The sequence below is a fragment of the Hirundo rustica genome, chromosome 5 (assembly GCF_015227805.2).
Source record: "Hirundo rustica isolate bHirRus1 chromosome 5, bHirRus1.pri.v3, whole genome shotgun sequence".
In the NCBI taxonomy this organism is placed as follows: domain Eukaryota; kingdom Metazoa; phylum Chordata; class Aves; order Passeriformes; family Hirundinidae; genus Hirundo; species Hirundo rustica.
Genome location: NC_053454.1, coordinates 58,818,685 through 58,841,872, shown reverse-complemented (window position 1 = coordinate 58,841,872; position 23,188 = coordinate 58,818,685). Strand labels below are relative to the sequence as shown.

General features: G+C 36.8%; 1 pseudogene; it reads left to right on the top strand.

Moving 5' to 3' along the window:
• The first annotated feature begins 1,866 nt into the window (after nt 1-1,866).
• LOC131378568 (uncharacterized) overlaps nt 1,867-23,188 on the top strand; it is a 68,570-nt pseudogene continuing 47,248 nt past the window's right edge.

Below are 23,188 nucleotides of genomic sequence, written 5' to 3'. Positions count from 1 at the left end.
CTCCCAGGAGCAGTTTCCTAAGCTGCTTATGGGTCATGGGTCTTAGACTTTTGCATACTGGGGTGTCACCTTTTAAAGATGAATAGCTCTAAAGCAAAGGATTCTTCACTTTAAGGTACAGAGATATCTTTTTCATGATTTAAAGGAATGACCTAAATGTAGAGTTCATTTCTATAGCTCAAGTAAGAATAGAACAACTAACTCTTCAACCCTCTATCCTAATAGTCTTTTTACTCTTGCTACTGACTTTATGCTGTTAAGAAAGAGTTAAATCTGCTTGGAGTATTTGTCTTTCTCTCTGTAGCTCGTGGTGTTAGATGTTCAAGGCTGAGCTGATGAGGGAGGAAGAACTCACACAGAAACATCAGAGATTGAAGAAGTGAGGCAGCCTGGAATCTTAAAAAAAACAAGCAGGATCATAAATGCCTTCTCAGTGGCCCCCCCCCATTGGTGTAAATTGGGGTGGCCTCAGCTCAAATGGTGCTCATAGCTCTTATCAGGGCCTTACAGAGATTTCTCCCTGCTCTAAAGAAGTCTGAAGAAAGCAGCTGTTGCAAAACAGCAACCTCTCCTTCCCCCCCACACCCGGGAGCCGATGGAATCTGGCCAGACCTCAGGCCAGCTCCCCCCAAAAGGGGGAGCAGCAGGCCCAGCTCGATGTTACCTGTCTCTCTCTGGCCAAAGGAAAGAGGAAAAAAGACCCACCTACAGGAAATCAAGGGGTTTTATATGGTACTTCCCAAAGTTGCAGCCAACAATTTCAGTAGTCAGAATAGATGTCAATATTCTAACTAACTCTCTGATAGGTCTCTGTCTCTTCTAAAGCAATTCCCAAGTCCTGACCTGGAGAATTATTTTACATTCTTTTATAACTAAAAAACTAAACTGTACTAATCCATGACAAGTACATACAGCCAAATAACTTTCAGCTGCCTTCTTCAGAGTGTGGTGTTACGGCAATTTGTATTGAAATTATTGAAAATTCACGATTCTCCTGATTTACATAATTCTGTTTGTTGGCATCAATAAGCCAACAAAGCTCTTGTAGTGTAAATGTCACCTAGCACCTGTATTTCACTAAGCAGAAGACAACTTTGTTTCTGACCATAGAAAAGATTTTCAGCTGAGCCCCAAAGAAGGGATAAAGGAAAGAATGTGGCCCTTTCAAAGGGATGAAGTCAACAGAAGAATGAAAATCTCTCTTATTGCATCTTGACTCGAGTGTTGGTGGGAGAGGAAGTCACAAGCTTCAAGAAGCCTTCAACAAATTTCAGTTAAGGAAAAACCTCTCAAGGGAGGTCTCAGATGAGCTTAGCTGTAAAAGACCTTTAGGCTATTCTCTCCTATCTAAGAGTAATTGAGGCCTTGTAAATGCACCCCTCTTCTGTGGTATAACAGCCTGCAGCAAAACCAGGCTCAGTGTTTAGATGGATGAAGGACTCTCTCTAAAATACTGTGCAAATACTACAGTAATTCACCTCTGCTGAACTACCTATAGATAATGTCTGCAAAATGATTGTCAATTCGACTTTTCTTCATTAAAGCCCTGGTAATTTTCCCCTTATGAGCATTACAAAATGCACCAATGCAGTGATCCTTGTTAGAACAGGGACGTACTCCACATGCTCTCTAGAAAAGACAGGGATTTCTGTACTTCATATCTGTGAGCCACTGATAGTGCTGCAGGTGTGATGGAATGCTAAACAGCAGTAAGAGATTTTAAATATAATTACAAGTATTTGATGACATTCATCCATGGCCTAATGGGGCAGCTGTATGATTAGACTGTCCTTAGAAAATTGGATTACTCTAATAAATGGAAATGGCTGCTATTTAAATAGAAGACTACTTGCATAAAATAGGCCGATGTTAAGTTACCAACTGCTAAATAGGTGTAAAGTCTCATCTCGGAGTTCTGGGTCAAAGATGGATGGGTTCTTGGTAAAAATTTTCGTATTTGGGGACTAACCCTATAAATACAAATTTGGTATCCAGAAGGATCTTCAAGATCTGAAAATTGCAGCTCAATTTATTAATTTTTATTTTTCATGGGTTTTTTTCTACAAGAACAAGCTGTGATTATTTTCATCACAAACAAAATCAATAATTTCTCATAAATGGAAAGGAAAAGAAGAAAAAGTCAGGTGATGATATTCCTTTGCATAATGGACTTGTGACATTTCTGAGATAGCTGTTTGATTCACTGTTATCTTAATTCAATATCAAGAGCTTGGAGATAATTCAGTACAACAGAAATAATTATAAACTATAAACTTATATAAACTTTATAAACTTTAATAACAAACAGATTCACTTTATCAATAGAAATGCAACAGGCCCATTTCTTCCCAGCAACTTTCTGTACCTTACTGCAGCTGGGAATCACCTCAAACTGTAGTGAGGGCTCCTTTGGTTTTGGAAAACAGCACCAACCCTTGTGACACCCAAAGATTTTGGAAAGATGAGCTGTAGGAGTTTTCCAGCAAGAGCCTTAGTTAGAAAAATAGTTGTACAAGTTGCCTGAAAGACCGCCTTCTGTAACAGCCCTACATTTCCTGACAAACCTGCCAAGATTTGCAAGGTTTGCATGCACCTATCTCCACAGATAGATGTAGGCCAAGAGGTAAAAAGCTTTTTCTTTCACATGTAAGTTTTTAAACATGAGGAAATTCAATGCTTTAAACTTTGCCCACTTCTGCCCTTTTTGTCATGAGGCCACATTCTCATGTGGCTTAACATTGCTACTTTTCCATGTCCATTAATAGATTTATGCAGCTCTTGAGCTACATCGTAATCTTCATGGTTTATAAGCTATAATGTAGATTTGTTTATGAATCATAAATACTACCAAAACTGCATTCTTTTTCCCTTATTCTTTGGAGGATTGCACCTCATTTCAAACACTCTGAATCAAACCAACTTCCCTATAATTACCGATCTAGATGTAAAACTAAATATATTTAACTAAATTTAGAAGTCTAACTATCTAGAGCCAAACCTCAGCAAATAATAGTGGGAGGAGACTGATACTGTGATGCATAGTTACATATATAAGTGATCCTTTTGTAAAAGGTGATATGGAACTTGCACTGGTTCATTTCATTAGCTGAGTTTGGGCCCAACAAGGAGATGCTGACTGATACCTGCCAACTTATTGCATGGTTTGAGTAGTTTTCTCTAGGAATAAGACAAACAGAGAACATTTCTGGAGACAAAGTGTCTAAGGCAAAGTTGTTTCTACAACAGCACTTCCTAAACAACAGAGAAAAGGGACGAAAAGAATTGCTGAATGGCAACAACAAAGGGGGAAAACCCTGAAATTTCTATTTTTAGGAACTTCTACTTTCTTCCAGTTTTGGTACCCTATTTCTTGAGTTAGAAATGCAGTGGTAGCTTAAATTATCTCTTTTTCTGTGTACCTTTACCCTTGCACTGGTAAAAATGTAAAATGCACACTGTTAGCTCTACTCTGCCTCAGTTAAAATTACAGTCCTTTAGTAGATAAGGGGCCAGGATTATCTCAGAGATTAAGTTTTCTCCCCTAAAGGCAGCTTTCTGAAACCTTGGATTATACTTGCCAAGGTGAACAGAGTTATTAGTTTGCATCTCTTTTAGTATTTTCTTAATTTGAGGGTCCATTCCTCTGTAATAGAAGGGTGAGGTAACTACAGAAAGGTTAGCATGAGCATAAATGTAGCAGCACTCGGTAGTAAATTTTCATGCTTGTCATGAAATCCCTGTTTCTACATGGTGGAGTAAGCTTGAGCTGCTACTAAAGTGAACTCAGAAAAGGTTCAGGGACTTCTTAAAAAAAAAAAAAAAAAAATAAGACCTCCTGAGTGTATTCACTCACCTAACTGAATATTTCAGTAGACTCAATGCAATTATTCATCAGTGCTGGACTGGCACAGAATATGTGAGTAGTCTCCTTTTCTTTGCTGTATTTGTAAAACTGCCCAAATTCCATTAAGTAAAATTTTCCCTAAAATAATCAGTTTCATAACTTCCCATAACCTTCAGCACTAACCTTTTTAGATACTTGTGAAATTAGATCTCCTGAGCTTTCCATGAAATCATCAGAACTGTGTAATGCATCAGGATTGTATTTGTTTTACTGCATAAACAGAAGCAAACAGATTTATTCATTTCCAGAGTGCTCTCCTCCCCATTAAGATTTTCTAAAGACACTGTTGTTTTTTTCCTGAATGTAAGTGGCAAAGAAAAGTGTCCAGGCATATAATTTTAGTAGCGTCTTCTTCCCTTATGACTCATTACTGCTGAAATCAACACAACTTGGGATGTGCTCAGGAACTTCAGTAGCTCTTCAATGTTTTCAAATAGTAACATCTGTGCATGTTTATGACTTCATGCTCTGCCTTAGCGTTGGCCTTGGCCAATGCTTCTGGCTGCTAAGTGGTTGTACTTTCAAAGTGCAGGGTCCCTGCACTTTGCAAGAAGCAAGAGAATGCAATTACTGAATATTTAATTGAGCAGAACAGCAGCAATGCTGCAGAAACAGACCTGCTTTTATCAGATTTGTACGTGTTAGTTTAGAACTTGCGTGCATTCAGAGGTGAGTGATAAGCTATATAACTTTTGCTTTCCCCACAAGGTGTGACCAAATCCTTCTTTTTACTCTCTACCTTCATTTAGAGACAATGATGCTTCTGGGTGTGAACACCTCTACATATTCTCGCAGAGAATATTATTACTATTACTATTATTAATATTTCAGCTTGTCATCTAATATGGTGGCTGGCTGAGGTGGGAAGAGACCAAGAGGGAGAGAAGCTGTAGAGGTGAAGAAAAGGTTGGCTTGAAGACAGCAGTGAGAATCGGAAAGAACAGATCCCAGGGAAAAGTGACCTAAAGCACCCCTTCTTTAGGAGATGGCTTGTACTTACACAGACAGTATCAGCTGGAAAAGCCATGGAATTAATGCTAATATTAAGTCTAATAACAGATGTGTACCTGATATTTGGAACTGTAGTTTACTGCAGTTTATCCTGGGGAAGTTCGGGATGTCCTGTAAAGCTCTTCCATGTACTTGATGATACATACAGAAATCTTGAAAAGTTTACGCCAACAAAAAAGTTTTCTGCTTGATTTCCACTTTTGAAATTCAAAGTCTCCAAGGAAAATTGTCAGTTGATTGAGGAGCTAATGACATGTTACTAATCAAAAACTAAGAGACTGAAAATTGTACAACTTGTAGGAGAATGAGTTTAGGGTAACACTATTTAAAAGAGATTAAAAACCTGCGGAAGTTATCAGAAATAGAGACCAAAATATACAGCCTGCCTAACTTCCCCTGTCGAATGTGTGAATTTACTGATGACACTGGAATGAAACAAACATTTATCTCTGTTAAACAAACAAGAACACAATTTGAATGCAAAAGAGCTGCATTTTTTTTCACTTTACTTTCGAATTTCAGGTCACACCTGTATTATTCCACACACTATTTTACTAAAATTAAAGGGCTTCATTTGTTTTCTTCCCAGTATTTTTCACCTCTGGCAATGTGCTGAACTGGCATGATAAGGCTTATAGGAACGAGTACCTTCAATTATACTTTGCTCATACTGTAGTTGTGGTATGACTATGTGGATATTAAAATAAGTAGAAAGCTTCCAAATTCATCAGCACAGCACAAGATACCAAACATTGCTAAAGTTAGAATACGTGCATCTGGGGAAGTAAATGGGAGTAAAAGTAAGCATAGAGAGAATAATTTTATTGCTTAAGGAAAGCTTCTAACAGGAGCAATGGGAAAGAGATGGTACTTACATGTACATACTTGAAGGTTACTAAATGTTTTTGCTATCTTTGGTACTTCTGAAACAACTGCTGAATGTATACATTCCTAATGTGATGTTTTCTAAAGCAATTTTTGTGCTTAAAATTGGTCTAGCTGTCTCTGGGTTGGTAAATATAAACCAGACCTATGTGAAGTGTGCCTTTATGTATACAAGAATAAAAATATTTTAAATCTTTGTTGCATCACTGGCTTTTTTTATAGAGAAGATAAGTGGTTGTCTGATACTGACTCTTGAGGAGAGCTTTGGAGAGCTTCTTATCTTTCAGGTCAGACCTGGGGTGACTGGTTGGACTATTAATTGTTCTTCCTTTCAAAACCAAATAAGAAGTTGATTCCCTTTTACAGGCAATATGCTGTATTTACTGTAAATTTCTTACTGTAAACTCTTTGAGAAATCATAATGTTCTGCAAAATCTAGAAATAGGTGTTGTTTACATTTATTTTTATGGAGTTCATTATTGCTTTTTCAATATATAGATTATTCCCAAGATTTCATTGAAAAATGCAGGATGACCTATCTTGGCAATGTCATATTTGAGAGACTTACACTCTTATAGATGAACTGAACCTTCAATTCCATGTATATAAACTTATTAATCTAAACTCCAGGGGTTTACTTTATTATTGATTTTAGTGGTCAAACTCATATCTAATTCCCTAACCAGACCCTACACTAAAACATGACTGAAGTGCTGCAAAACACTACTGAAGAGAAAACTTAAAAAAATAAAACAAACCCAGAAATTATACCCTTTTAAAACTATCAGTTATGCAATAATCAACCATATCTCATAAAAAAGAACAAGATCTGAGGTTCCCTTGAGTTAAGCAAGGTGATGATAATTTACAGCAGCAGAAAAGCTGACTCTTTATGCTTTTAATAAGTTGAAAGATTTATCAAATGTCCTTTCAAACCATTTTAAACACTTTTTTATAATGTTTTAAAACTGTTGACAAAAGATTCCTTTTATTATCTGAATCCTAGTGCTTGAGGGAACATTCTTAGTGGAACATTTTTGATTTCAATTCAATATTGAAATATCAGTGGGAGAATATAGAGGTCTAAGTGCGTGATTTTAGACACTTATTTAATCTGTTTAGCAGGGCAATTATATTTGCCTTGCAAGAGTACAATGAATTGGCTACTCAGAGAAAACATTTTAGCTGTAACACAGCACTTTGGCTTCCTCTTTTCAGATATTCTTAAAAAGAGAGAAAATTTTAGTTTATGCAAGACCTTGCATTTGCCCCTGCTTCCATCCATCCAAATGGCACAAATATTTATATATTTACTAAAATATTTATTTGATGATTTTGAAGGGTTTCCATTGTTTATTATCTCCTCTATATCCTGCACTTCTTGTGTGGACCTGGATAAACAAGAGAAATGGAATCACAATGAGGGGAGGAAGCAGGGAGCAAAAAAGATGACCACTAGAAAGCAGAAAAGACAGCAGGGGAAGGCAGCATCAGGCAACATTATTTTGCATTGGGGTCAATAATCCTGACTTTTTGGGGGCCGTTTTTTTTTTTTTGTTTGTTTACATTGAGTTTATCTGCACCTTTGTGACAATTTTTTTTTTTCAGATATAACACTGTTTACTGAAAATCCTTGTGTGTGTATATTACAATCTCCTTTGAATTTTCTTTTTTGCCTTCTCTTGTATCAAGCTCTTAAGGTTCTTCAAGAATTTCAGGAAAGCTCATTTAGCCTTTCAAAATCCTTGTGACTTCATGTAAGGTTTCACTGGTGATGCTCCCAAGGAAAAATAAACTATAAGCCATACTTGTGAATTCATTTTGTGTTGCTTTCAATGTAATCTTTTTCAGCCAGAAAGTCTCACATAACCTTTCCCTCTCACCTGAGATTCACAAACAACTTAAGATCAGCCTCCTGACCACTTCCAGAGTGCATCGTAAAAGAATATGTGAGATTTAAATTCAGGCTTCAAATAATAATTAAGTGGGGTTTTTTTTTTTTTTTTGGGGTTTTTTTTTTTTTTTTTTTTTTTTTTTTTTTTTTTTTTTTTTTACCCTTTGGAAGTGTAACGTATCTCAGTAATAAGCAGAATTGGGTACCATGCTTCTGGAGGACAACTCTCCTTAGTTGGTGTCACAAGGTATTGAGGTAAGCAAGAGGCTAAATACTGATGAATTGATCGCTGATGAATTCTGATAAGCCTCTGTTAATTTCCCATACATATTGTAACCTAGGTCTTCATGAACATGATTTTGGCCATTAAATGAGTAAAATAGGGGGAACAAAACATTTATTGTAAGATGTCATACTTAAAAACCAAGCTCAATTACATACATGAGTTGTGATAGTATTTTCCTGGCTGTGAATTTCCTGATACCTTTTGACAATATCTGAATCCTTGTGACCATGGCTGCACAATAGGCGTGGGGGAAAAAAAAAAGTGCTCCAGTTTTAAAAGCATTTTGTGTTCCTGTTGACTACAACAGCTTTCTGTAGTCTTTTTTCCAAGCCAGAACTGAAACTAAGCTAAGGCCATGGAGGCTCCTGTGGCTCTTAGTTACTGCACAATAGTTCTAGAAGCTCTTCATGGGAGCAAACTTGTTCCCAAGGATAAGAATGTGTTATGTGTACAGCTTTATGCAAAATTAAGTTGTCAGGCAGCTAGGTTAAAACATGCAAGATGAACTTATTTATATTATTATAATGTTTTTATATATTTAATTGAACCCCAAAGCACAATCTCCATTGTTGCAGCAGACCTCCTATTAGAGAGTGAAAGAGAGCCAAAGCACAGACTTCTTGTTTACCACGGTATGAAAAGGGTCCTGGTTTATTCCTCTTCACAGCTCAGCCATCCTGACTCCAACCACTCACCGACTCTGGCGGCAGCAAGCTCCTACTGTAGGTTTCCCTTGCAGTCTCAGACTGCTGGTTATTTCCTACTAAACTGTGACTGCAGGTATTGCTTTGCAGAGCCTGATTTACCCAGCTAGACTGTGACTGCAGGTTCCAACAACAAGCTCTGACTGCAGACCCAGACTGACCTCACAGCAGTGATTCTCCCTCCCCAGGACCCTGCTTCATGATTCTCTCCTTCATGCTCCTCAAAGCTCCTCCTCCATGATAATGCCCTGCCCCCCTCACCTGCTAATCCCCTTTTTTGTCTCACTCGTCCTTGTTGGATACATCTATGACCCATTGAGGCAAGTCTGTATTGGTTAATTAACATAGCTGTTACTTTCCAGGGGTGGGATCACTTGTATTCCTTTCTCCTACATCCATGACTGAATTAAAATTCAGCTAATATGAGAGTGGTACTCATGAACAGTGAGTAGCTCTTAGGAATTGATTTTTCAAATCAAATATGCTTTTTATTTCTGAAAATTAAAATTACCCAACACCATGTGTACAAACCACATTGTTTTAATGGTAAGATTAATGAAACATCTGGAACTGAGAGAATTATACCGCAGAGCAGCAAGTGAACAGATGAGGAGACAGACTGGCATTGCTGTGAAGAAGCAAAAGCCAGGCCAACCTGCTCCTTCCCATCCAAGAGAAAATGAAGCTTCATGGAAGTGGTTCTCCTGATCTCAGTGACAGTCATGATTCACACAACAGCTACAGCATCTCTACAGGCAATGCCCTTGCCCAGTGTTCTTTATCAGTATGGACAAATTTGTGTTTTGCCGTGCTACCATAGAAAATACTTGTTTACTTTCATTCTTGGACTTCTACACCCACAATGCCAATATGAGCAGCAGCTGACTGCAGTCACAATGACAGAAGTCAGTCTGTGAACAACCAGAAGGAAGCCTCCAATTTATTTTCCATTCTGACAAGGCAATTTTTCGATTGTAATGACTTTAAGCACATTAATAAGAACAGTTAATTTAGAAATTATAGACTTTAGCATTAAAAAGTCACAAGCTCAAGAGCTAGTACTTATTTAAATGATTATTTTTAGATGTTTAAAAACATAATTTGAATCGATATTTTACACAGTAAGAGACTTTAACTTACAATGTAAGTTTGCAGAGATAGATAAGAATAAAATGCTGCTTTGTTTTTATTTTTATAAAGCGGATCTTGGGACTTACTGTGCACTTCTTCTAGACCGTATGGTATTCCTGGGTTTCAGTTCACACGCAAAGGTAAAGAGAAATAAATTCTATTCTGGTACAGAGAACAGATAGAACATGATCAACCTAGAGTGAGTATTAGAAAAGAAAAGTTATCTTGAGTTTTTGGTTGGAGAGATATTTTTATAAAATTCCTTGTGTTGAGTGTATTCTTCCTCATGTTCTGCAAATCTTTGAAAGGTTTCCAATACTGATGCTAGAAAAATTTATATGTATATATTCTTTTTTATTTCAGAATATTTTTTTTTGTAAATCCATGTATCTCAGGGGCAACATTCCATATTTATCTCCTAATGCCCGCCTACTGAACAGGCTATCCTAGCTTACTTGAAACCTTTCAAATGCAAAGTGCAAGGTATCTGTTCTCCTATGAGTTTTTACACCTGTTTCTTTGTGTGCATGAACATGTACAAAGGTCTGACTGACAGCAACACTTCTAGCATGAACCAAATCCCTTCCAAAACTGACTTGGATGACTTGGGGATTCCGAGCAGCAGTCAGATCCCCTGGCCACAGTCTGTCCCTCAGGATTCGAGTACTGCGTTGAAAGCTTAGCTCATGGTTTTCCATCAGCCGGGTTTCCAATCAGAGACTTAGGTGTGGTTCTGGTCTGTGATCCTGAGACATAGCACCCGCTCCTATCTGCTCCAGCCTTTGGTCCTGTCTCTTGGATACAGATCCCTCTGGACTGCCTGCTGTCCCAGCCTGATCCTGCAGCTGAACAGTCAGACTAATCCTGCTCCAGCCTTCTTTGTTTGACAGCTCCATTTTGTAGGATGGATCTTGTAATACTCAGCTGATTCTCCCCTTGCATTTACTGCTTGAATCCTAAATGTAGCTTGTATCAGCTTTTCACTGGCCTAAGATGCTGTAGTATAAGGGACAGCGGAGAGCCTTTACTCCTCTCCCCCAGTGGAAAATGAGTAAAAGTATTTTGCCTGAAAAGAGATCTGCAGTAAAAGCTCCTGATGCAAAATTCGAGACATAATGCTTTTGAGATCTAAGGAACTTACGCAACTCCATCTGTTTCAGTCAAAGGGCATTGAGAAGCAGATAAAAAGGTCTGATTCTTGTGAAAATAGGGCACTTATCTGACCCAAGCTTTCAACGATAAACAGAAACGGTAATAAAATTGTTTGCCATAAATGCCTCTTGGGGCTTTCACAGATTTAACTAGGCCGATGGTCACTAAACATTTTCTCAATCTACCGCGCTTAAAAGTCTCCAAACAGGCTGTTGCTTGCAGCAAAATGATCTGTTTGCTCTGATCTTCTCTTTTCTCTGCACTCTATAATCTTGGTGTAAGGAAATGCAAGGCTGTGAATAGCCAGTGGATTCTGAAGTGATCGGGTAACGAGAATGAGTTAACATCCGTTCTGTCTCGCAATGCCTTCTGTTTAAGTCTTTTTCTCATTTCGAAACCTAAATTTTCATGCAAGCCAACAAAAAAGGAACTGTTTTAAGCTACTATCAATAGGATACTTCTGTCTCAATGAACGGGAATGTTTAGTCTCTACCCATATTTTGTTTTTGAAAATATTGTTTAGAAAAGCAAAGAAAGGCTCTGAAAACCTGTGCTTGATTGTTCTCCAGGATTAAATTGCAGCATGACATCTTGCCTTAAGCTGCTTCAGCAGCAGCCTGCGGTTGTCCACCCCCAGGCTGAGAGGAGGCAGGGAGCTCGCTCGCGGTTGTGGTCTGTGCTTTGGTCCCTCATCCTTTACAGGAGGAAGCAGTCTGTTACAGTCTATTCACACAGGATTACTCTTGCTATCTGGTCCAGATCTGCTGGCCAACAAGGCTGGGAAACCTGCTCCCACCACTCGTGCTGTGCACATCAATGTGTGCGATGGGGAGTCACCAAGAGCTGTGGTGTCATTCAGTGGAACAGCAAAAATGTGACACAGTTGTGCAACAAACAAACAAACAAACAAACAGGTTGCAACTATCCTCTTTAAATGACATAGTTGCTTTTAGTTTCTGATACTCTCCTGTTTGGGTCAAAATGGCTGATTCTTATTGGAACTGCCTATACCTTTGTACTCTAGGTAGAAGAAGTTGAAGCCGAGCTGTGAGATGATGTTTGTTACATATCTTCATAGAAAGGCCTTATAATAATGTCCTCACAGTGCAAATTTCAAATAAGTTCTTTTCAAATCTATTTAATGCTTTTAAATTTTCTAAGATCATGAACGTGTAAAAATATATATTTTTAATACACTAAAAGAACACAAAATGCTACATTATCTCTCTTTTTGAGGAAAAAGGGATTCTTTTCTTAAGATAAGTGGATTTTATCATTAAGAGCTAGTAACTGATAAACAGGGGTGAAAATGGCTGGCACTGTGCAAGAAAGATATGTTTTCTAATAATTTATTCAATGATTAGTGCCAAAATTCCTCAAAACATATTCAAGCAACTGTCAAACTAGCTGAATACCTAAGTCTTCAGTAAAAACACCCCAAACCACAAAACATTCTTTGATTAAAAATGTCAGGATTAATTCTAAAATGTTTCTAGCAAATGACATTAGTTCAGCTGAATTGTAAAGTAAGACAATCACAGCTTTTTCCATATCTTCTGAGAAAAAAACCTGACTAATTCTGTAAATGGTTGCACAGATTTGGTTGTATTCCTCTGAGTTCAAACTGCATATTAAATTATGAATATTGTGATTCCTCTTGTAGTAGAGACTTGATATACTGTTAGAAAAGCTAAATAATTAATTCAAATAAGAACATGAAACAAAAGCTCTATTGCTATGGACAAATACCAATTGTTTTGTGTTAACAGCAATATTTATGTGTTTGTTGCTAGATATAAGTAAAAGTAAATATGAATTCCTAAGATCTACTGAGCCATTTTTCTTACAGATACAGAAAAGTTGGCACAGACACGTTGTTAAGGATTGATATGAATTCTTTATTTGCTAATGCCAAATAAATAGCAACCTGCCTTTTTAAAAAAACTTTCATAACGAGAAGAACCACTCTCACTAATATTCTGAGTTTAAGTCAGCTTCTTATGTGGTCCTCTTGAGGCTAAGGAGAGACCGAGGGAAGCAGAGTAAAATGCCTCTTTTCCTGTATCTACCCATTTTTCATATAAAGTTCATATGAGTGAGAGGATATAGAGGGACTAGATGGCTTTAAGGCAGAGTAAACTGTGGAAAAGCCCTGATCCTTTACTTCTTGTTGTCCACCGCTGCCTGCAAGGGCCTAAATGTCCTGCAGGTTGACCTGGATACCATTTTTCATTCTATCTCCTCTCAGCAAAATCTTTTGAACAAAACTTTGGGGTTGTTTCTTTATTTTCTGCTATGAGTTATTCCTCAGAAAAAGTTGATGGAATGCAGAATGCTTCTCTTTCAGTGAGATAGTTCAAGATGTGACTTAGTTCAAGGGTCTAACTTACTTCTATCAGCCAAAAAGCAAGCCAAGCCAAAGGAGCTGATGACAAATATGTGAGAAATCAAACATATTTTATGATAAGGACATAATGCCAGAAACCTTTCATTGATTTGGTTCATCCTTATTCATGAACAGAGATGAGTCACAATCAGGCACTGGTTTGAACTTAGTTCAGCTTTTTTGTTTTGTTGCCCACCTCTATTTCTGTCATACAGAATAATGATTTTCTACCAGAAGAATAAATTCAGTTTTTGTCTAGTAGTCTGTTTTTGAGTTTTTGATTTTTTAAATTTCCTTAGTCGGGTTTGTTTTTCTAAGGATGCATTTGCTCAGCAGAGGAAATGTCAGAGTCAATAGTTGCAGTTTCTCAAAACAGCTGAAAGCAGTACTGTAAAGGAGAATCAGTGACCAATTTTGATGGGAAGGGCTGGTAACGACACTCATGTTGCCCATTCATGTAAAAGCATGGTTGAGAAATATCTCAGTGTTGAGTGAAGTGCTGCAAATTAGGCAGCTGATTTATACTTTGAAAAAATAATGTTGTGCTGGAAACACTTGCAAGACCACTCATCTGTTATTGGCCTGACTCAATAAGAGAGTATTGCTCTCTCCAGAATGGCTCATTCTGCCCAACAAGGCCTGATTCAGTTTGTCCAAGTCAGTGTTAGTATATATATTTTCATAGTTAGGCTATGACAGATCTGGTGTTGGAAAGAAAAGAGAATCCCAGAAGCCATCTATCTATCAGCATGTGCCAAACCTATATTTTCTACAGATAGGTCCCACATGAAATAATACGTTAGTATTAGCACTTCTGAATGCCTTGATGAAAATTAGCTGGTACAATGAAAGTCAGTTTTCCTCCCCTGGCTTAACAGATGATGTTAATAGGAAATCTGTTTTCTGAATTAAAGACTTGGTGCAATGGAGGCCAGAAGCTGAAAGGCCAAGTGTTGGATGGTACTGCTTTATCTAGGACAGCTGAATGTTTTGCAAATCTGATCTTCAGAGCTGAAGAACTGCCAAAAGCTGGAGGTCTTTACATGTTGCTCAGGCTCATTACTAAATGTAGGGATTGCAGAATCACACTCTCTCTTGAGCTCTCTCGGTATAAAAACATCTGCGCTCTTTCTTCTTCTCTGAAGGGACATTGGCAAGTTGCTCAGCTCCAGCAGAAGCATGAGTCTTGCTCTTTTCCATCACCATTTTAGCTGACCTATAGTCAGTCACACCTGGGTAGAATGGAGAAAATCAAGGCTGGTATTCGATTTGTATCCTCAGTATAAATTGTTTTTAAGAAACAATCAAATTACTCCTGTCTGCTTCAGGTACATTCACTTATTTTTTTTCCTTATTGTGTAAGAGAAATGACATTTTTTTCTGTCAAAAAGAAGAAAAATAGAGTCAGATGAAGGGATGTTACCCTTTTTAGATTCCAGCATAACTGGTTTTCAATTACGTTCTCCTAAAATAGTTGGGCTATTGGTAATTAACACTATTACAAGTGTAATTTCAAACCATTTAGAACAATTTGTGGGGGCTATGTTTTATGATGGCTTGCTTCCATGCTACAACAGGAAACTCTGGAACTGTTTATTTTTCTTTCTCTATTCATTACAATTCATGCTTATATATCTATCAGGAAAAAAAAAAAACCAAAACCAAAAAAACACCCCAAACCCAATACTTATTTAGTAACATGAAGATAGAGAACTGATGGGGCTTTTTTTAAGGGAAAATATGTAAACTGTTTCATTTCATAAAGGACAGCATTAGCTGGAAACAAGATTTGCAGAAAGGAAATGAGAAGGAAGAGCTGTAGCACTGAAAGTAAATGGTGTATTTTCAAATAATGTTTGAATCATAAAATAAAAAGAAAAAAGGTGAGGGTATTTTGCTTTCTAAGACAGGAAAACAATCTGACCTTTAAGAAATATATTCACACTATGTATTGCTCAGGCCCTTTGATGCTTTGCTGATAAAATCAAAAGCTGTTTAGAGCAAATTAGAGTTATCTTGATTTTGACGCAATTTAAAAGACAACAGTTTGCAGCAGTGATAAAATAGACTTTCACTCTCCCTGCTAAGGCCTTAGTTGTTTGAACTACAGTCTTTATTCCTTTCCTCTGTTTCTTTTGACGCAGTATTACTTCTTCTTCATCTTGTCTTTTTGCTTTACAGCTGAACAGAAAACTTTGCTGAATGGAACAGGGTTTGTTTGGGACCACATCTTTGTATTTCTGAAGGGATTTTTAAGCAATCTTTATGAGGGCTGCTATATTTTTAGAAGTCCTCTCACTTGCCTATTAAAAACAGGGCTGAACAATAGTAATTACTGCGTGAATGCCAAGGTCCAAAAGTGGTACCATTCACTTCAATGAAGAGCTGCTGTGAAAGCACATTTGAAAAATAACCCATGGTGACAAGGACTGGGGAAGAAGAGAGAGAAACTGCAGTTCAAAGGGCTTTTTTCTGAGGGAGTATAATTCATTCATGTGTGTACAAGTTTCTTTTCCCTGTTGTTTGCATTTTCACTACAATAAAATAGGCCCATGGAAGTGTCTTGTGGACAGAAAGTGAGTTCTTTAATGGAAAGATTTATATGACTGAAATAAAGAAAGGTCATGAAACAGGGTATTACTGGGAGGCTGGAAATGAGCTGGATCAGCTGAGAGGCGATCAGGTACGCAAGGAGTTGAAGGAAGAATATCAACTGTGGGATCAGATGTAGAGAGTAGCAAGGGCCAACAAGAGATGTAGTAGGAGAGATGTCAAGGAGTGTCAGTGAAAACACTTTTGAAGTGTCTTCTCTGAACGGGAAATTTCAGGGCTATACTGTATCAATGTCCCTGTGCCAGTGCAATGACAGTAAGGGACCACCAACGTATTGAGGTGTGTGCTAATATAAACTCTATTTTTTTTTTTTGTAAAATAAATATTGCTTTTGTGGACATGAGCCCTTGTAGTGGCATATTTTGATTATTTGCAAGCTCTAGTTGTACACTGCAGTGGAAAAACTTGTATTTATTTCTCAGTTTATGTTTCTACTCGTTCAAGACTGCTTCAAACTGTGGGCTGTTGATTTTACTAAGCATTTATCTTTTTTAGAAATGAAAGTTTTCTTGAAAAGTATCACACTTGGTTTTGAAAAAAAAAAAATCTTTTCCCTTTATGTAGCTTACTGTCCTTTTCTTATAGGTCATAGAAGGAATTAGTAAAGAAGCAATGAAAGAGCAAAAGGAATATGTGATCTTTTGTATCTCAAAAATCTTAGGAATATAGAAGATGAGACATTTAATACTGTTTTCACTCATTCTAGTATTTCACTTTTTTTCTTTCATGCTCCATACCTAAACCAAACTTTTCTGGACATGCTTATACTGCCTCAAGACAGGGCCACTCAGTTCATTAGACCATGTCGTCACTGATGGTGTTCATGGCATTGGGAAAAGAGTGGCTTTGCTCACATTTCTTTTTAAGCTCTATAACTTTGTATTTCTGCCTTATTTTGTTTAAGCAGTGAAATAAAACCCATCGGAAATTAAAAAAAAAAAATAAAAAAAGAAGAAAAAGGTGCTAAATGGGAGCTCTATTTATAACCAGTTTTCTGCCATTTGGGTTGAAGACTCCATTCTCTTCCCCGGTGAGGTGTGGGTGTGCTAACCCAGCAGCTGAGTAGGGTGAATGAGACTCTGATATTACAGGCACTTGGAAGAGATTTCCAGATTTTTAATGCGCAAAAATAAAGCTGATGAGACTATCATGACATAAACACTTAATTTCATTCTTAATATAAGCAGGAAATGAGACCAAATTTCAGATGTATTTCTTGAATTACTGTGGTTTTCTAAGTGCCCTTGAAATGTGTTGCATGTAAACAAATATATCCTCTGGGTTGGATAACCAGGCTAACACATGCATTCTTGATCCTTCCAAAGAGTTTCTTGCCAATATAATATTAAATTCTAAAGCCTAGGAAAAGCTTAAAAACATTTAATTTCAACAGATCTCCTTTTTTTTTTTTTTTTCCCCCCCTCTTTTTTTTACAAAAATTTGAAATGCTATCTGAATTGTTTATGATTTGAACTTGCTTGGAAAGACCCCACAACTTCAATTGAGGGCCAGTTTATTCTAACTCTAGCGTGGGCCCACTCATCTTTACCACAGGAACTCTTATCAGAGTTTGTACTAAGCAGATAGCTCTGTACCAGAAACTCGGTTGACAGAGAGGATTTTTATTTCAATTATTTAATGAATGTAGATGTTTTCAACATTAGCTGGCAAAACAACTTTGCATAAAATGTGCAACAATGCCACTACTGTCTCTGAACAACAACTACAACAACAACAAAATGTTGTTCTGTTTGCCTGTTAAGTCAGCTTTAGCAGTTCTTAGAAATGTCATTCATTAAATGTCAAGCTAATTACTTGTAATATCAAACCTGAAAAGCAAACCTTTGTGGGTGCACTTTCAGAAGTCTTATTCTTCTCTATTCATCTCTCTGGTATATTTCTAGTAAACAAAATGCATGTTTTTCCAATGATACAAAACTATTTGTTAAATATATTTATTTGTTTAAAATATAGAAGGATGTTTCACAATGCTATAATGAAATATAATGAAGAATCTATTTTTAATTTTAAATAATCTGGTTTTTAAATGTGGTTTTGATGTACAACAAATGAATTCTAGAAAATACTCCATGTCTGGCAGTGACCAGTTTTGTTTTTGTGGTTTAGCAGGGATTGGTTTTGTTATTGCTGTTGAACCTGACACCAAAAGTACAATTACTGCTGATAAAATGGCTATTTCTATACCATGAATCATTGCACCTTACATTGGCTGCTTGGCACTGAAAATGTGCTACCAGCAGTAGCTGCACTCTTAGGAAGAGTAACAGACCTCCTTTTGCTGAGAAAAAGAGGTCTGAGTAAAGAAAACTAATTTCATTGCTCCAAATCCGTTGTCTGCAATAACATGTAAATCAACAAAAATGAAGTGAAAGAACAAATTTCACAAAGTAGTAGAAATAAAAGAAATGGGCTGAGAATTTTTATGCTATTTAGATTATGAAAGCAGAATTCTTGCATTTGAAAACTCTTAAGCCCTGAGGTAGCCCAAGTACGTATCTGCCAGAGAAAATGAAGATGAGCTCTGTCATGGTGTGTTAGTTAAATCTAGTTTACATAGGAAAGTAAACTAAAAGTAAAATTGCAGCAGTCCAGAGGAGCTAGGATAGGGTGAAAGCTGGATTAGAAGTGACAAAGAGTGAAGCTGGGAGGTAAAAGGGATTGGGAACCAAAAGAGTAATTTTTGCATAGATAGCTGCTGTACCTACATGTAGAGTATAGGCAGTGCCTGCCCCAGAAAGTTTGCATTCTGCACATCAAAAATGGTGAGTAAAACTAATGTATTCACAAAATAGACCAAAAACTGAAAATTACACCTCCGACTTTAGTATTAATTTAAAAAATTATTGTCAAAACAGTTTAAGCACTGGGTATTTTAGGAAAACTCATGAGATTTCAATAGTATTTTTTTATGTGGGAGTTAAGTTTTATAGGTTGCTCAAAATTCCATTAGACAAATACCGAAGTCTTTGTATACTTTAAAAGTTCCCACCAAACAAAGCAAAAATATCCTAGTTCTGTTAAGACTTCAGCCACTGGAGACATTCAGAAAATACTTATTTATAATTTATATATTGTAATTTACCTTTATTTAAAATAAATGTAATGAGAGTTGCAATCTAGGCATGGAGTTCATTCTCCTATTTTGATGCTTGGATGAAACAAAATCTTATTGAAAATATACTGGCAGTGTAAAAGACATCAAAGGGGATGCAAACTTCAACCTCTTTCTATGGCTGATTTATATTTCTAGATCCTGACAACTATTTTTCTTGTTCACTGTTTTAAAGCACCCACAGACTGATTCCATAGATAAAATTCAAATGCTTTGAATTAATGTAACAAAAAGTTAGTAAACATACAAATAAACTATGAATCACTAATTCTATAGTCTAGCTAATAATTGCTTGTGAATCCTATAGATTAAAATGAATGTCCTATTTTAAAAAAGCCATTAGCTAGCTGTGAATCTTCATCAGCTTCTTTCTCTTCCCTCAATGCACTCATTTTTGGAGTTCAGTGATAACTGGTAAAGAGACTTTTGTGACAAGCTTGGTTTAAACTCTGTCTTTTCTCACTGATTTATCAGATAGAGGTATCTTTTGTGGGATTCCTGCAACAGCCTTTGCCTGAAAAACCTTTAAAAGCACACCTGGCTGACCCTGCAGAAATCTTCTTTATGGGAAAGAGCTAGATGAAAAATCCTGACATAAAAATGGAACACAATGGCAGTTCAGAAGGAAAGTTAATTTGGGACTGATAAAGTCCAATAAGAGTCAGAAAATTTGGAAAGGTATAAAAAAATACTAACTTGTTTATTTTTAAAATTTAATTCTGATTCACTGGCACCTGGAATTTCAAAGGTTTATAAACATATTTCTTTTCCCCACCAATCTATTTTTGATATTGCTGATATTTATTAAGTTCTCAGGCTCCAAGGTAAGTAGTGTTGTACCTAATGAAAAAGGTTATTGCCAAGCTGTGGGAATATGCAATTGGAGCAGAGAGCCCAGTATATTGGGAACTCTGAATGTCTCTGCATTAAGATATTTACTTGTGATCAGCAGACTGGTCTTTCACCTTTCATACCTAAGTGTCTCAGATACTTTTCAAATATAATTTCTCATCTTAGAGGAGGGATTAGTGCCAATACTGGCAATAGGCAAGATTCTGAAGCATGTCTGAAACGTTCAAGGTTTTTGGAAGTGACTCAAGTAACTAAATTTTTTAATGGATTCCCTGAGTTAGACATTCACAGACAGAGTAAGAAGTTGTGCAATCCCTGCCACTAAACAGAAATGTGCTTAACTAAACAAAATAATGCAATGGACAGAAATATCTTAATACTGTTCTTTCTTGCATGTAGAGGCTTAAGACTCTTTATCTCCATGATTCCTTGTGGTATGGTGTGACTGAGCAATGAAATACAGGTCAGAATTTTCTGTGATCTGCTTTGTTTGTTTGTTTGTTTTTCCCAATATATTCTTGGAAGTCATTCAGTCCTAAGTAACTTAGTAGTTAGGAAACTCACCTCTCCTGGTAGCAGCCATAAGACTCCCATCAGTTCCCTGCAGGAGTTATGATGATGTTACATCCGAGAGAATGGTGAATCTAGCAGTCAATGAAGCAAAATCCTACACAGGCAGATGTTGCAGAAGGCATCTGACAGTAGGAAAATTGATAAAGCATGGCCTGAACCTGAGTCATTTTATCACAGAATTCTTTACATGCTCATTTTTTCTGTAGCATTTTTCATCTTTTAACACTAGTGAATACTTGGCAGAATTTTCGTTGAGCTTGGGTAGAAGTCTGAGCTCTCATGTGCTACTAAATGTAAGGGTTGTGAGCAGAAAAGTAAAAGTATAATATAACAAATGCAGAAAGAATTAATGAAGCTTCTTCATAAACAACAAATGCAGCCTCATCAGAAATATTGTGCAGTCCTGGCCACAGCATCCCAAAAGCACATGGCAGCAGCAGGATGGCCTCTTTACAGTACAAGGCCTTGACAAAATTTACCTGGATAAAGCTTCTAAAAAGAGTACTGATTATACTACTAAAAAAGGACATTTAAACAGGCACCTATGGCTCAGTGTCATGGCTTATCACCAGCCAGCAGCTCGCTCACTCCCCGTGCTGGGATAGGGGAGAGAATAAGAAGAGTTCAAATAAAAGAATGTGAAGTAATTTGGATAAAGGACATATTTTCATACCTTTATAGTAAAGGTATGCTTTTCAGTAAATATTTTGTGAAAGATACTGAACAAGGCAGAGATTACAAATTCACAAATTCATATAGCTAAAATGAGGTAAATTTCTATTGTCAGAAGACAACAGAAAAAATTAACAAACCTTTATGCATTCGCTTCATAAACACATAGGTTTAGACACATATGCATAGACACAAGGTTTATGAACTGCATTATTTTGAGATAATATTAAGTGTTAAGAGCAATTTAAATAGCAAGCACCTGGTGCAGGTAATTTACCTACTAAAAGTTTTCTGTTTGATCTTAGAGTTGTATAAATACTATTGTTTAATAAAATAACTGTAAACATATTTTAGCCTGTTTGAAAACCCTTGCGAAGACTGATGGTTTTGCAAGAAAAACCTGGGAATTTTATTTTCTATTTAAATATTATTTTTGTTCTCAAAAAGTAAATGTCTAACTTTGTCTAGCTTTGACAGAGTAGAAGTCCTGGGGAGCCTAGATAAATCAGGTTACCTCTTCCCTGGAGAGACACCTGATCATTAAGTCTAAGCTAAAACTCCATTTTTTATTTCTTTGAAGTGTGTTATTTCTAATTTGGAACCAAAATGCCTGACCTTAATCTTTCATTAAATGAAGAGTTTCTTGATTTTTAATTTTGCTTGATGTTAAGGATGAGAAGAGCATGCAATGCTACTATTCCGTGGAAGAAGCAAAGTGTCATGAGCAGACATTGCTCAGGCCTAGGGTAGTGTCTGCTGTGGGGACTGGAGGAGAAAACCAGAAATTCAAACCCTCTCAGAAAACCAAGCATGCAAGGGGGTGTTGTGCTTATCCATTCAAGGCATTTTATTCCATATCTGTTTCTGGAGCCACAAGTGATAGCCTTTGCTACATGTAGAACCTCTCGATTTTGTTCTGCAGCAAAACGAAACTGAATTCCAAGATCTTGAAATTCCATGTGAAATTATGAGCGAGTCTGCAAAACACACATTATCCAGAGACATGAGAATACTCTTTATATGTGTAGTTAAATACCCGCCTGAATGAGGATTTGTTGATGCGCCAGTGTTGCCAGAGCAGTTACATTGTTTTCCCACCTAAACCCATTCTTTTAATTATTTTCAACTCCAACTCATCTATACCCATGTTTCTGGTAGTTAAGTCACCATGCAAACTTTTGTGCTTGCATCATGGCATTTTTATGTCATTAAACCCAGCTACAAAATCTGAACCACCAAGAAGAAAAGGTAACCTGGATTAAAATGCAGACAAGAAGTGGAGAAGAAGAAGGAGAAAGTATGTCATGCACAAAGACATCTTTGTTACTGAATGTTTCATGTGAAAGGAAATCTTGCAGAGTACTTGCAGAGTATTTCTGTGTCTGATTATATTTTATTTAATGAGAAAAGGCAACAGAGATAATGTAGTTTATGAATCTGGATAAAACAGTGAGTGTGCTCAGTAGATGCCTGCAGCTTTACTTGCATCTGCACACAAAGGGTATTCTTGTTTCAGAATGACTTTCATGTATTTCCTGTAAAATTGGCAGAAACACAAACATGAGAATGGTTCATTGAACTTTAAAATATGCTTAATAAAAATCTTTCCCCAAAAGACACATGAGGAAGAATACGTTATAGACAAGGTGTTCCACAGCCAGAATGCCATTATTTTGGATTATTGATTTATTTTCTTTGGGATGCAATAGAATATATCTGTGGGGTTTAAAGAGATGAGATTGTTTGCTTGTGATTTGCACTTTAGTAGGATTTTGCACTTGACCTAAAACAGGAGATCATCATTTAAATCAAAAGCCTTTCCAAAGCTAGCTGTGAATTACTCATTTCTGCATCATGATTGAAGGCTGATAAAGAGTTCTACCGTTTATCATGCAAAGTGCTTGCATAGCTCAAATTCACCAGTTTAGACAGGATTCCACAATAAACTGAATTGAACAAAATACGAAACATCTTTTCCCCTCTATCATCTCT